Source organism: Hordeum vulgare, chromosome 1H, assembly GCF_904849725.1.
Source record: "Hordeum vulgare subsp. vulgare chromosome 1H, MorexV3_pseudomolecules_assembly, whole genome shotgun sequence".
Taxonomy (NCBI): Eukaryota; Viridiplantae; Streptophyta; class Magnoliopsida; order Poales; family Poaceae; genus Hordeum; species Hordeum vulgare.
Window position 1 is genome coordinate 225,637,705 of NC_058518.1, and position 14,196 is coordinate 225,651,900.

At 42.2% G+C, this 14,196-nt stretch overlaps 1 pseudogene; it reads left to right on the forward strand.

Annotated features, from left to right (window-relative positions):
* The first annotated feature begins 399 nt into the window (after positions 1–399).
* Positions 400–5,401, forward strand: LOC123398163 (annotated as a pseudogene).
* The last annotated feature ends 8,795 nt before the right edge of the window (positions 5,402–14,196 follow it).

Consider the following 14,196-nt stretch of genomic DNA (forward strand, 5'->3'; position numbering starts at 1 on the left):
CTTTTTGCTAGCGTCTCTCCCTGTGCATTGCAACACGAGCATTACTCCGACACATACATCAAATTTACGCTCATTTTCAGAGTTGCAATTGCCCCATTTATCTCCACTGCGTGAGTTTCTTTGGGTGTGTCTCACACGATCAGCACTAGGACTTGTCTTCGGTGTAGATAGGGTACCATACCTACAGCTCCACCAAATATAATCTTGCTCTTTCATGTGGTAGCTCTTATACCCTGGTATTCACTTCATCACATCCGTGCACCAGTCTTCTATCCGACCTGGTAAGTGTGCATTGCTATTCACTTTGGAACGGTAAGATTTCCTTTTCTTGTCAGTTTTCAGTGAGTTGTGAGTGTTCCACCCAAACGGTTTTTGATTTAGTGCACTAACCTGCTAATCATGTCTGAGCATGGTGTTGATGTGATGCAGAAAAAGGATGGTGACGAGTGTGTTACATCGAAGGAATATGAAGCTCTTCGTGATCATTTGACAGGGCTTATCAATAGATCCACTGACAATATTGATGCTGATATTCAAGCTATACACATGAAAGTGGATGCAACTGAAACTACAGTCAATGCTATGCAAACACAAGTCAATGATCTCCAAACAAGCATACAACAATTGACAACTTCAGCCAATGGGCTGCGTGTAGCTATTGAGCAACGCCAACATGAGGGCCATGGAGATGATGATAGTGTCCATGGAGACAATGAAAACATGATGGGCAATAACGGCCGTGGGCGTGGCTTGCAAGGGCCTGGTCGCCCACCACCACTTGGTGCTCGACGTGTACCACTTCAGGAGGATGATGGTTTGGGCAAGCCTAAGTTCACAATTCCCAGATTTGAAGGCTCCACTGATGTAGAAGAGTACCTCACATGGGAGCTCAAGATGGAGAAATTATGGCGTTTGCATGATTACACTGAAGATAGGAAGATCAAGCTTGCTTCCTCAGAATTTGATGGTTATGCTTTGCGTTGGTGGGATAGCATTGTGCGCGAACGACGAGAAGACAATGAGTTACCTATTCTTACTTGGCGCAATATGAAGGAGATCATGCGAGCTCGTTTTGTTCCCACTAATTACTTGCGGACAGTTTATGATAAATTGACACAATTGAAGCAAGGTTCCCTGACGGTTGATGCATATTACATGGAGATGGAGATGTTGCTGCAGCGTGCACGAGTTAGAGAATCTGCTGAGATGACTATGCAATGTTTTCTCCATGGGCTGAAATATAACATCAAGGGTATTGTTAGGCATCACCAATACAATACAATGAACGAGCTGCTACACCATGTAAGAGAAGCTGAGTCCCATTTGGCCGAAGAAGCTCAAATTAAAGCCCATTATGCTACAGCGGGACGGTTCTCCAACAGAACACAGCCGCCTCCTTACACGCCTAGTGAGGGCGCTGCCAGCCGCCCCTCTTCTTCTGCAACAAAATCAGCCTCCACTGTTTCACAATCAAAGAAACCAGCTGCTCCTGCGGCTAGCTTAGGTTCCAACATGTCTACAGCCCATAACCGAGATATGCTATGTCATACATGTGGAGGCAAGGGACACTTCAAGAGAGAGTGCCCAAACAGAAAAGTGATGATTGTGAACGATGACAATGAATATGAGACTGGAGATGACGCTGACCCATATGCTTCCGATGGTGATGGGTACGCAAGTGAGGGCGGCATAGATGCCTTTGCTTCTCCAGCGCCTATTATTGTTGTCAAGCAGCGTGCCCTTAGTCTGCAGCCACATGCTGATTCACAGCGCTGCAATCTGTTCCAAACAAAAGCACTAGTTGGCCCCAACGAAGCTTGTAAGGTGATCATTGATGGAGGTAGCTGCCGTAATCTTGCAAGCAAAGAATTATGTGCCAAGCTGAATTTGAAGTATTTGCCTCATCCAAACCCATACTACGTACAATGGCTGAGTGACAATGGAGAGATGAAAGTGAATCATATGGTGCGTGTGAATTTTGAGATAGGACCATACAAGGATTCCATTGAGTTTGATGTGGTTCCTATGACTGTTTGCCATCTATTGTTGGGTCGGCCATGGCTGTATGATCGCCATGTGCAACACAATGGCCGCGCCAACACTTATCACTTGGAGTTCAAGGGCAAGAAAATAAATCTACAGCCTATGTCACCGCAGCAAATTGTGAATGAGTCTCGTCAGAAAACAGATGTGAATATCGAACAGCCACCTGCACAAGAGAACTCCATGAGTGACAATATAACGAAAAGTGCGAGAGAGACTAGTTTTCTTATATTAGCGACCAAAGAAGACATGAGAGAATTTAGAGAGGATCCTACAGCCATGCCTCTTGTGCTTATGTACAAAGGCGAGGTTTTAGTTTCTAATGATGTGCAACCTGTTTCTCTTGGTGTGTCTGCTGTTTTGCAGGAATATGGCGATGTGTTTCCGTAGGAGGTACCAGCGGGGCTGCCACCATTGCATGGAATTGAGCACCAAATTGATCTCATACCAGGCGCTACCCTCCCCAACCGAGCGCCATACAGGACCAACCCCGAAGAAACGAAGGAAATACAGAAGCAAGTGCAAGCACTACTAGACAAAGGGTATATTCGTGTTTCTCTTAGTCCTTGTGCGGTTCCTATTATTTTGGTGCCTAAGAAAGATGGTACATGGCGCATGTGCGTCGATTGTAGAGCTATTAACAACATCACTATTCGATATCGTCATCTTATTCCACGCTTAGAGGATATGCTAGATGAGTTGAGTGGTGCTGCTGTTTTCTCTAAAATTGATTTGCATAGTCGTTATCATCAAATTAGGATGAAAGAAGGGGATGAATGGAAAACTGCTTTCAAAACTAAATTTGGTTTATATGAGTGGCTAGTTATGCCTTTTGGTCTTACTAATGCACCTAGTACATTCATGAGATTAATGAATCATGTTTTGAGAGAGTTTATTGGTCGTTTTGTGGTTGTATATTTTGATGACATACTTATTTACAGCCGCAATGAATCTGAACATTGTGATCATATTAGACAAGTTTTGCAAGTGTTGCGTGATGCTAAATTGTATGCTAATCTTGAATAGTGCACATTGTGATCATATTTTATAAGGTCATATTTCTGGGATACGTTGTATCTAAGCATGGAGTAGAAGTAGATTCATCTAAAATTGAAGCAATTCAAAATTGGCCTACTCCCATGAATGTTAGTCAAGTACCAAGTTTTCACGGTCTTGCTGGTTTCTACCGGCGTTTTGTGAAAGACTTTAGTACTGTTGCTGCACCATTGAATGAATTAACTAAGAAAGGAGTGCCTTTTGTTTGGGGCGCTGCACAAGATCATGCATTTGATGAGCTGAAACGTTTGCTTACTTCTGCACCATTACTTGCACTACCAGATTTTTCTAAGCAATCTGAAGTTGAATGTGATGCTAGTGGTATAGGAATTGGTGGTGTGTTGATGCAAGAAGGTAGACCTATTGCTTATTTCAGCGAGAAACTTTCTGGTGCTAGATTGAATTATCCTATTTATGACAACGAACTATATGCGGTTGTTAGAGTTCTTGAAGTTTGGCAACATTATTTGCGGCCAAAAGAATTTATCATACATTCTGATCATGAAGCTTTAAAATATCTGAAAGCTCAATCTAATTTGCATAGGCGCCTCACTAAGTGGGTTGAGTTCATTGAGTCGTTTCCCTACATAATTAAGCATAAGAAAGGGAAAGATAATGTTGTTGCTGATGCTCTATCTAGGAAGAACATGTTATTGACACATCTCTATGTTAAAATTCCTGGTTTAGAGAGCTTGTGTGATTTGTATGCAACTGATCATGATTTTGCTGAATAATATCGTTTGTGTATGCTTCGACATGCATGGGACAAGTACCACATACATGATAGATTTTTGTTTTGTGCTAACAAACTATGTGTTCCAGAATCGTCGGTGCGTTTGCTATTGTTGCAGGAGTCACATGCAGGAGGATTGATGGGTCACATTGGGCGTGAGAAGACATTGCTCATGCTAGCTGATCACTTTTATTGGCCCAAGATGAGGCGCGACGTGGACAGGTTTGTTAGGCGCTGCATTACATGTAACAAGTACAAGTCAAAACTAAAGCCTCACGGTTTGTATACGCCACTACCTACACCTACCACACCATGGGAAGATATCAGTATGGATTTTGTGTTAGGTTTGCCACGCACTAAAAGAGGTCATGATTCTATATTTGTGGTAGTGGATAGATTTTCAAAGATGGCACATTTTATTGCATGCCACAAAAGCGACGATGCGTCGCATATTGCTAACATGTTTTTCAGGGACATCATACGCTTGCATGGAGTGCCAAAGACAATTGTTTCTGACAGGGACGTGAAGTTTATGAGCTACTTCTGGAAGACCCTATGGGGAAAGCTAGGAACGAAGCTGCTGTTCAGTACTACATGTCATCCCCAAACGGATGGTCAAACAGAGGTGGTGAATCGCACATTGTCCCAATTGCTGCGAGCTATGATCAAGAAAAATCTACATGAGTGGGAGGAGTGTTTGCCACATGTTGAGTTTGCATATAACAGAGCGGTGCACACTACTACCCAGCTTTGTCCTTTTGAGGTGGTGTATGGCTTCAAACCAATCACACCGCTAGATTTGCTGCCTCTTCCATTGCATGAGAGAGTAAATATGGAGGCATCAAAAAGAGCAGATTATGTGAAGAAAATTCATGAGAGGACACAAGAGGTTATTGAGAAGAAAGGCAAGTACATTGCTGCTGCAAGAAACCAATCAAGAAAGCAAGTTTTGTTTTAGCCTGGAGATATGGTTTGGGTGCATCTGCGCAAGGATAGGTTCCCACAACTGCGGCGTTCCAAGTTGTTGACGCGTGGTGCTGGTCCTTACAAGGTGCTAGCCAAGATAAATGACAATGCCTACTCGATTGATATTCCTATTGCTAAGTTTGGTGGCGTTAGCAATAGCTTCAACGTTGCTGATTTGTCACCATATGATGGAGAAGACCTTGGAGCGTCGAGGTCGACGCCTTTTGATGGGGGGGGGGAGATGATGAGGACATCCCTACACTTGACCCACCTCCAACCTATGATGATGATCACCAAGTGGCTGCAAAGAAGACGTCCAATGATGAAATCAGAATTGGACCTATCACAAGAGCTCGTGCAAAGATAATAGAACAACAGGTGAATTCTCTCTTAGTTGAATATGCTATTTATTTTAATGAGAGCTTTCTACTGCCTAAGTCTTTGTGTGTTTGCGTACTCAGGTGCATGGGAGAAGAAGGCATAGCACGAGGGAGCGAGGAGTTGCAGCAAGAGGAGCATCACGTGGAGTACAAGCAAGAGGGCGCGAGGGAGGAGAGGCAGTCAGGCGCAAACGTCAAGGAGGAGGATCCCCACGTCGAGTAACACCAGGCTCACCAACACCATGTTGCAGCGCCATACCTCAAGTACATGGCTTGCGTGCCAAGGGGCTGAACCCAAGTTGGGTCAGTTTGTATCAAGTTGAGTCGAACCACGTTTTGAGTTGAACCTGTTTAGGTTGCACCAAGTCAGGAGGACCAGGCTGGGCGCACCGGACCTAGCGCCCCCCCTGGCTGCATCACCCAGCCCCTCTTATATAGAGGGCTGCTCTGAGATTAGTTAGATAGACCACGTTTAAGATAAACCCTAGTTCATGAGACTGCTATAAGCATTCATCTTGAATTCTTGTCTCCAATTCATATCGATCTGGAGATTATATACTACAAGTCAAGTGTGATCTGCTGTTCCATTGGGAATTAGTATATTGCAATTCTAACCGTTTCGTGGTCGACGGCTACGTTGCGCAAGTGTGTGAAGTCGTGAATATCCGAAGGGTAGAGAGCTGCTGCATTAGCATCAGGGATCTAGCGAGGAAAGATCATCGGCGACACCAAGTTATCTATCCACCATCATCATCTACGTTACCGCTCACTGAGAAGATCGGGCCACCCCATATCACATATAGTTTTACTGCTTCCAATATGCCTTTTGGTTGAAAACTGCACTGTCAAAACTGTTATTTCCATTAAATTTGAAACTGTGTGCTACTTGCCATTTTGTGAGTTATTTTCCTAGTGAACCATGCTTCCATGCTAGTTGTATTTAGTAGGGTGTTTTGTGTATCTTGACCAAGTTTACACTCTTTATGTTTACTTCCACTTTTTTCCTGTACGTAGAAAATGAGATTTTTTTTCTTTTTACTACAAATTTAGAAGTTGTTTTATTTCACTCATATAGCTATCTAGTTTAACTTACCAACCCAAATACTAAATAAGAAAAGGAATATAAATAGTTAATGGATTTTATAGGAAAAAGATCCTATTTTAACGAATCACACTGCCTCATGTCTTTTTTTAGCTTTTTAGAATTGCGTAGCGTTTTAGGGTGTAGAAAATGCCATATTGCTGTTTTGGCAGATTGTAGCCATTGCTTGTTTTGATTATAACTGTTGAACCATTGCTCCGTTTTGAACGTGTCATATATGAAACTTGCTTAGAATCTCGTGTAGTTTTGATATATATTGCTTTCTTCGAGGGTTGGAATGCTTGTGGCTGCCATTTGCATACATATTGCATTCATGGCATCATATCTTACGACGATCATATCTTTTGAATTGTAGTTCCATTTGCAATGATCTCTATATGTAAATCGAATAGAATGACATGTAGAATTACGTGAATCACTTTATTCTGCTGTTTAACAATTATTAAAACGTGTTAATTCAGATCTGGACTTATTTCTAATTTAACATATGGGGTCATTTCGGAGATGTTATAAGTTGTTTCTGACCTCTTTTAAAATGCCTAGTTAGGTAGTTTATCTACACTTCACCTCCGGCCATGTTTAACAAAAATTAATATTGTCGATTACCTAAATGGGAGTTAACTAAGTAACAAACATGGAGTTTCATCAATATGCAACTCGTTGCATATTGAGCTTCAGTCAATGTGTAGTGTTTGCTTGTTGTGCATCATATCGTGCCTTTGTTGTGGTGTTGTCATGTGTTAATTGTTGTCTGCATTGTTTCTTCTCGATAGAGTTCCGAACCGCTTCGGAGTGTGAGTATCCGTTCGACTACGCCGGTTCGACTGCTTCATGGAATCGTTCATCTTCCAAGCAGGATCACAAGCAAGATGACCATTTCCCGAGATACCATTACTATCAATGCCATGCTAGTTGTCTTGCTTCTTTCGTTATGTCTCGCTCCTTACCACATGTTTAATTAGCCTCACAACATTGCCATGAAACCCTTCAGCCTTTCCACAACCTAGCAAACCACTGTTTGACTATGTTACCGCTTGCTTAACCACTTGATAGAATTGCTAGTTGCAGGTGCAGTTGCTTCCATGTGATAACATGGGTTCCTTGTTATATCACCGTATTAATGCAATTTAATGTAAAGCATATATAAACTTGGTAAAAGGTGGAAGGCTCGGCCTTCTAGCCTGGTGTTTTGTTCAACCTTTGCCGCCTTAGTTTCGGCTACCGGTGTTATGTTCCATAATTGAGCGTTCCTAACATGCTTGGGATTGCCATGGGGACCGCCTTGACTTTCGTTTTGGGATAAAACTAGTCTGGCAAGGCCCAACATTGGTACTATATTTGCCGAACATAATAATTTTGATAATACTGAAAACATAGGGCGTCATGAACCCGAGGAGTAATTCTACATAATATAGGGGGCAGTGCTGATGGTGTCGGTCCCAAACAAAGCAGCTTATTGACGCTACCGGGGGCAACTCTGCGTCTGGCATGCTAACCATCACTCTTTCGGTGTGCCCTTAGAACAAGATACACGGCCTTAATGGACTTGTTTTACCTTTCTCGAGCGTCTCGTGCGTAGGATTCCAAGGATACTTCTCGAGGTTGAGGTTTTCCAATAGGAACTCGAGGAGATCACGAGTTTTCCCTGATCGAGGTTATTCTGGCACAACGTGTGGTAGTTTGTGATGGACTAGTTGGAGCACACTTGCAGGGTTAAATATTTCGGAAAGCCGTGCCCGTGGTTATGGGGCAAACTAGGAAATTTTGTTTAACATCCACTTCTAGATAACTTGAAGTAAACTTAAGTAAAATATGCCAACTGTGTGCATAACCATGACCGTCTCTTCTCGTGAGTTCTGTATCCAGAAGAGGACATGGTGGGGTTAGGCATGACGTAAGTAGGTGTTCAGGATCATTCATTTGATCATCTTTAGTTCACGCCCGTTATGCTTAGATTATCCCCCTATTTTATTCTTGTACTCGTAAGTTAGCCAGCTCAAATAAATGCTTAGTCGCTTACTGCAGCCTCGCCACTTAACCATAGCTCACCAATCAAGCTTTGCTAGTCTTGATACCTTTGGAAATGAGATTGTTGAGTCCCTGTGGTCATAGGTTACTACAACAACAGTTGGAGGTTCAGGTAAAGAGTTACTTTGACGTGAGCGCGATGATTGTTCTATTTGGAGTTTCTTCTTCTTGTACTTCATCGATCTAGGATGGGTTCGAGGCCGATAGCCTGGGATAGCAAGGATGGATGTCGTTCTTTTACCTTTTTTTGTCCGCGATCGGACGCTGCTCTTCTTGATGATGACTTTATATTGTTGTATTGATGTGACCTTGATTTAGCTCGTGGTGAGTGTAAGCCAATGCCATATACTGATCTTTTCAGTACATGTACTTGTAATGATATCCATTATTGCAAAACGATGAGATGCGCTTCTATCCCTCTCGAGGCCCTCATGCCAAAATAAGGATATGGTCGAATCGAGGTCGGGGAGAGGACCCGAAGTCAAGGCTTTGTAGTTTCCGAGCTCCTCGGCCAAAGCTGAGACCTTAGAGAGGATCTGATCGCCTTGGGCATCAGCAGCGTACTCTAAGTCACCGAAGTTAAATCCTTGGCCCCGGGCGAACCAGTTGATCTCGTGAAGAACCACCTTGACGCGCGCGATAGTACTTTGTGCACTTTGAGCAACTAGATAATTATCAATACCTCATCTCCTTTTAGTAGTATTGTCTTTCCTATGGGCTCAATTGTGTTTTCTCACGTAAAATAAAATGTAGAGTATTGAAGCAAGAAGCTTTGCGAATAAGATTCATTTCCCTCTTGGGGATCCTTCTCACAATTCCGAGCCTCTACTTTCTTCGGACTTGATCTGAAATCAACAAGGTAGAACTGTTTTTTTATAGGGAACTGTAGGGACAATCCCCACAACAGTCTTAAATTTTATTTTAAGGAAAGGTAGTTACACGTGTTACAAGGGGTAACACAAGAAAAAAAAAGAAAAGTAAAATTTACATGTATGTACAGATCAAAACTCAAGTAGGTAGGTATGAGATCCATCTCAAAAGGTCATCTTTAATGATCAACTTGATTCTGTGCTGCAAGAGAGAGATATCATGCACAAATGTTGCTCTCCATCTGTTAAACTTGGGCCTTTTATGCCTAAATACTTATGCACTCCGAATAATCCAAATATTCCAACAAGCAAGGAATACGACTTCAGAGAAGTAAGGTTTTATAAAATCTCTTGTTGCATTGATGCTAGTTTCTCCCATAGTATGCCCTTGAGACCAATCAATCTGCAAGTAATTCTAGACTCTCACACTGAAATGGCACTGGAAAAAACATGGTATGTGGTTTCTCTTTCACTCAATGGGCAAAGAACACACTGTAAACCATCCTCCATGTGCCAATGCCTCCTTTCAACCATATCTTCGGTATTCAACCTATCCATAATCAACATCCATGCGAAGACCTTTATTTTCATGGTGCAACATGGTCTCCAAATCCATGAGAGCAAAGTATTAAAAGTAAGATTGGAGTGCAAGCTCATATAAAATAACTTGGGCTTAAATTGTTTGGAGGAATCCTGCCACCACCAAGACTCCTTGAGGTCTGCATCCCTTTCATGGGATCCCGTCACGTTTTGCAAGTCCAAAAGATCCTGATAAGCTTGCTCACATAAAGGCAGATGGAAAAGATCCACCAACTGTTGTATATTGAAGATTTCCTTGGCAGTCACCCATTGGTCTTTAACATAATAAAAGAGCCTAGGGAACCTAGATTCCAAAGTGGCAACATCATGACTAATTTTCCAATGATCAGACAAGAAAAGGACATTGTCCCCAACATTTATTATAACCCAAGTTGAGGACCTGAACTAAGTTATAATTTTACAAATATCCTTCCACCAGAAAGAACCACAATCCCTACTTGCTTGTGGGACTCTCTCATGATAGTAAGTGCTCCAAATCAGTGACACCTAAGGAATATATTTCTTGTTCATGAAGTGATTTGCATGCTTCAGCAGTAATGCCACATTCTGGATTCCAAGATTCATGATTCCAAGTCCTCCCTTAGCTTTTGGTTTGCAAACCAAATCCCAGGCAGCCAGGGATGGAGCAGGTTCATCCTTATGTTTCCTCCAAAGGTACCGCCTCTTGATTCTTTTCAATTGTTTAAGTATCGTAGGGGTATAGCTAAGCTACTTAGAAAGAACATTGGCATTGAGGAAAATACTGAGTTTAAGAACTACAATCTTTCATCTGAATTAAGAAAGGTAGAACTGGCAGTCATTCTCCTTTCCATGTAGTCAACCAAAGGCAAGAAGTCCACCATTTTTAACCTAGTAGTCCCAAGTGGAAGCCCTAAGTAAGTAAAAGGCATTTTGCGCACCTAACAAGCAAAAGATTCAGCAAAATCCTTGATGGCTTCATCATCCACATTGATAGGAATGATAGAGGACTTATGATAGTTAACATCAAGCCCAATAGACTGTGAAAAAACTTGAGCATGTCTTTCAGAGCAAGTAATTGCACCTTATCACCTGGGAGAATGATGAGAATATCATCAGCATATTGAGCAATAGGATAATCCTGGTCATGGCATGGAATTGGCAGCTGTAATACTCCTCTGACATGCATATCATTAAGCACTGATTGCATGAGATCATCAACAATCACAAACAATAGGGTGGAAACACGATCTCCTTGCCTAACCCCTTTCTTGCACAACAACTTCCTGCGAGGGACCCCATTAAGCAACACTGAAGAGGTGCCCGTAGAAAAAAGCTGGACCATCCAAGAAATCCACTTTTCACTAAAACCATTGAACCTAAAGACTTGCATGATTGCCTCATGCTCCAAGGAATCAAAAGCTTTTTCAAAATCAAACTTCAGAATTACAATGGGCCTCTTGCATTGATGTCATTGATGCAAATATTCAAAAGCCCATCCAATGAAGTCTTCAATAGTTCTGGTCTTGATGAAACCATATTGGTTCTTATGGATGCATTCCATAATTGCTTTTTGCAGCCTATTTGCAAATTTTGAGAGAAACTTCAATCCCATGCTAGTGAGGGAGATTGGTCTATAATCCCCAGCCCCCTCAAGGGTCAAATTTTTGGGCACTAAGGTAATGTATGAACCATTAATGTTCTTCAGAAAAGCGGTACCATCATAAAAAGAGTGAGATAGTTTATAAAAGTAATCAGATATGATGTACCGGCACTTTTTAAAGAAAAGACCACTGAATCCATCTGAACCAGGAGCCTTGCCAATGGGCATATGTTTGACAATCGGATCCATTTCCTCTTTCTCAAAGGGTTTGATTAACTCATCAAGACCTTCAATGGGTGATAGCAAAGATGCCAGATCGAACCCATTACAATGCCCCTTGACACTTCCATTCTTTTTTAAAACAACTCCACATGACCCCATCTATTTGGGATGCTCAGTGATGACAGATCCATTTGAAAATTTCAGACTAACTACGGAGTTTCTTCTATGTCTTTCAGTAGCCATTGCTTGAAAGAACTTGGTATTCTCACTCCCAAGTTTGATATATGAGATAGTGCATCTCTTCTTGTAGTATAAGAATTGCAGATGGAGCAACTTTTCCACATGGAGTTTTACAATCTTTCTAAAATTGAACTCAGTCCTAAACAAAGGCCTAAGCTCCTCCAAATTATCCAAAAGAAGGATTTCCTGGTTGAATTTGGCAACCAAACATTTAAGTTTGGAGACACTGATATTCCACTTTTTAAGGTCCATTCTCATTCTCTTGAGCTTGTCAGCAATTCTTGAAGTGATATTTCCCGTTGCAGACCGTCTCTTCCATGATTTTCCAAACACTGCATAAAACCATCCAACCCCAACCAAGAATTCTCAAACCTGAAGATATTTGACTTTGCAATTGAGGTTTTGATTGTAATCATGCATGGAACATGATCTCAAGCAGTCTTAGCTAATGCCGAAACTTCAGTCATTGGGTATGTAGAAATCCAATCAGAGGAAGTGAAGAACCAATCTAGCTGCTCTAGTAGAGGGTTGTCCTGCATATTTGACCAAGTAAATGACCTTCCCTTCAAGGGAAGTTCTAGAAGTCCTAGATGACCAATTATTTCATTGAAATGAACATATCATTTAGATCACCTCCAAGCAGATTTCTATTACCTATGGACCTGATAAAATTGAAATCACCAACCAAAAGCCAGTGTTCTCCTAGTGGGATTTGTAGGTTATAAAGCCATCTCACAAACTGGACCCTAGCTTCTCCTTGCCATGGTCCATAGATAGAAACAAGAGTCCATTGCTCATTATTTTGCCTACAAGTGAATTTAACCACCACAGCAAACTGATTAACCTCCAACAAGGTTCCAGCAAAAACTGAAGAATTTCAGACCACAATAATCCCAGAGGCTCCCACAGAAGGAGAGAAAGAAAAGCAATCAAACTTCCTTGGGAAGAAATTTTAGACTTGCCTATTGTCAAAAGTAGAGCACTTAGTTTGCTACAAGCATGCAACAACACATTGACTTTCATCAATTTTCTGCTTCACTGTTTTTACGTGGTGCCATAATTAAGACCCCTAACATTCTAGCATAGGACATTCCAATTTATAGTTGAACTATTCATGAAAACCTGACATCAAAAGATCATAAATCCCGCTGACATTCAATGTCATAGGTGCATTCAGAAGCAGCACAAGTTTTCTAGATATTACATAGGCAAGCACCCCATGCATATACTAGAGTTATTACATAAAAAGGCCAACTTAGAGGCTTGCCAAAACCAGAAAGAGATAAGGAGATTAATCATCAGAACTGTTGCTCTCAGCAACCAGTGGGTCCGTTTTAAGCGCCTCCATAGTGAGCAGTTATTGATCAATTCCCAGCTTTGCACCAATCTCATGGATTCTCCCAATTGGTGTTGCTGGTGGAGCTGTGTCATGCACAAATAAATGTCCCTTTCCTTCATGGGCTACAAATGGCCTTGACTTGGGCTTCTTCTTCTTGGTCTCAACCACCAATTCCTAAAAGATGGGCTTGAAACCATCACGCCGGACAGAGCCCCTTGTGCAACATCTGACAGTAGTTTCAACAACTGGAGTTGGCACCAAATATTTTTGAGGCCTGCCAACCTTTCTAGGTGCAGTGATAGGTGGCAGATCTTGAATGTTCTCCATGGCAGGGATAAGAGCCCGAGCAATCGGTGCCTTAACTACTGGAATTGCCTAACGCTGCTGCTCTGCTTGCTGCTCCTGCTCTATTCAAGTTAACAAGGGAACTTTGTCCTCCAATGCAAGCTCCTAGGATCTCTTGGTTAAAACCACAGAAGAGATAGGCCAAACATGAACTGCTGGTGGTATGGGAAAAGCAGCTTGAGAATTCAGCACATTCTCTAAAGTCCTTCTCGATAGCATCTCAGGTGGGAGGAGGCCCAAAGGGGACCCTAACCTCCTGCATTTGTGGAGGTGCATAAGGTGATAAACCACCTTTACCAAATTTCTACTATCATTTAGGTCCAGAGGCTGTGGATCCATCACCTGACCCTGTTCCTCTAGAATAACTTGATCCCCTGCTGCCTCATCAACATGTTCTTCTGCCTCCAGGTTAATCTGATCGTCTGCCACCAAATCCACCAGAGGCACATGCGGTTGCTCCTGTTCAACTTGTCGTTCAGGCTCCGAAGACGCACTCCAATTGCCCCATCCACCCTGATCAACAACATCCTCCTGCACTAATGGCTTTGGATCAGATGGCACATCATTGCATGCGAAAGTAGGGTATGGGGGTAGAATAAAAGGTGGCATGTCCAGGAAAGGAAATCCTCACATTGGATGAGGGTTGCCATTGATGGGCATCTAGTCCTCATCTTGCGACATTTGCTCAACAAAGTTTGCTCCTAGTATATAA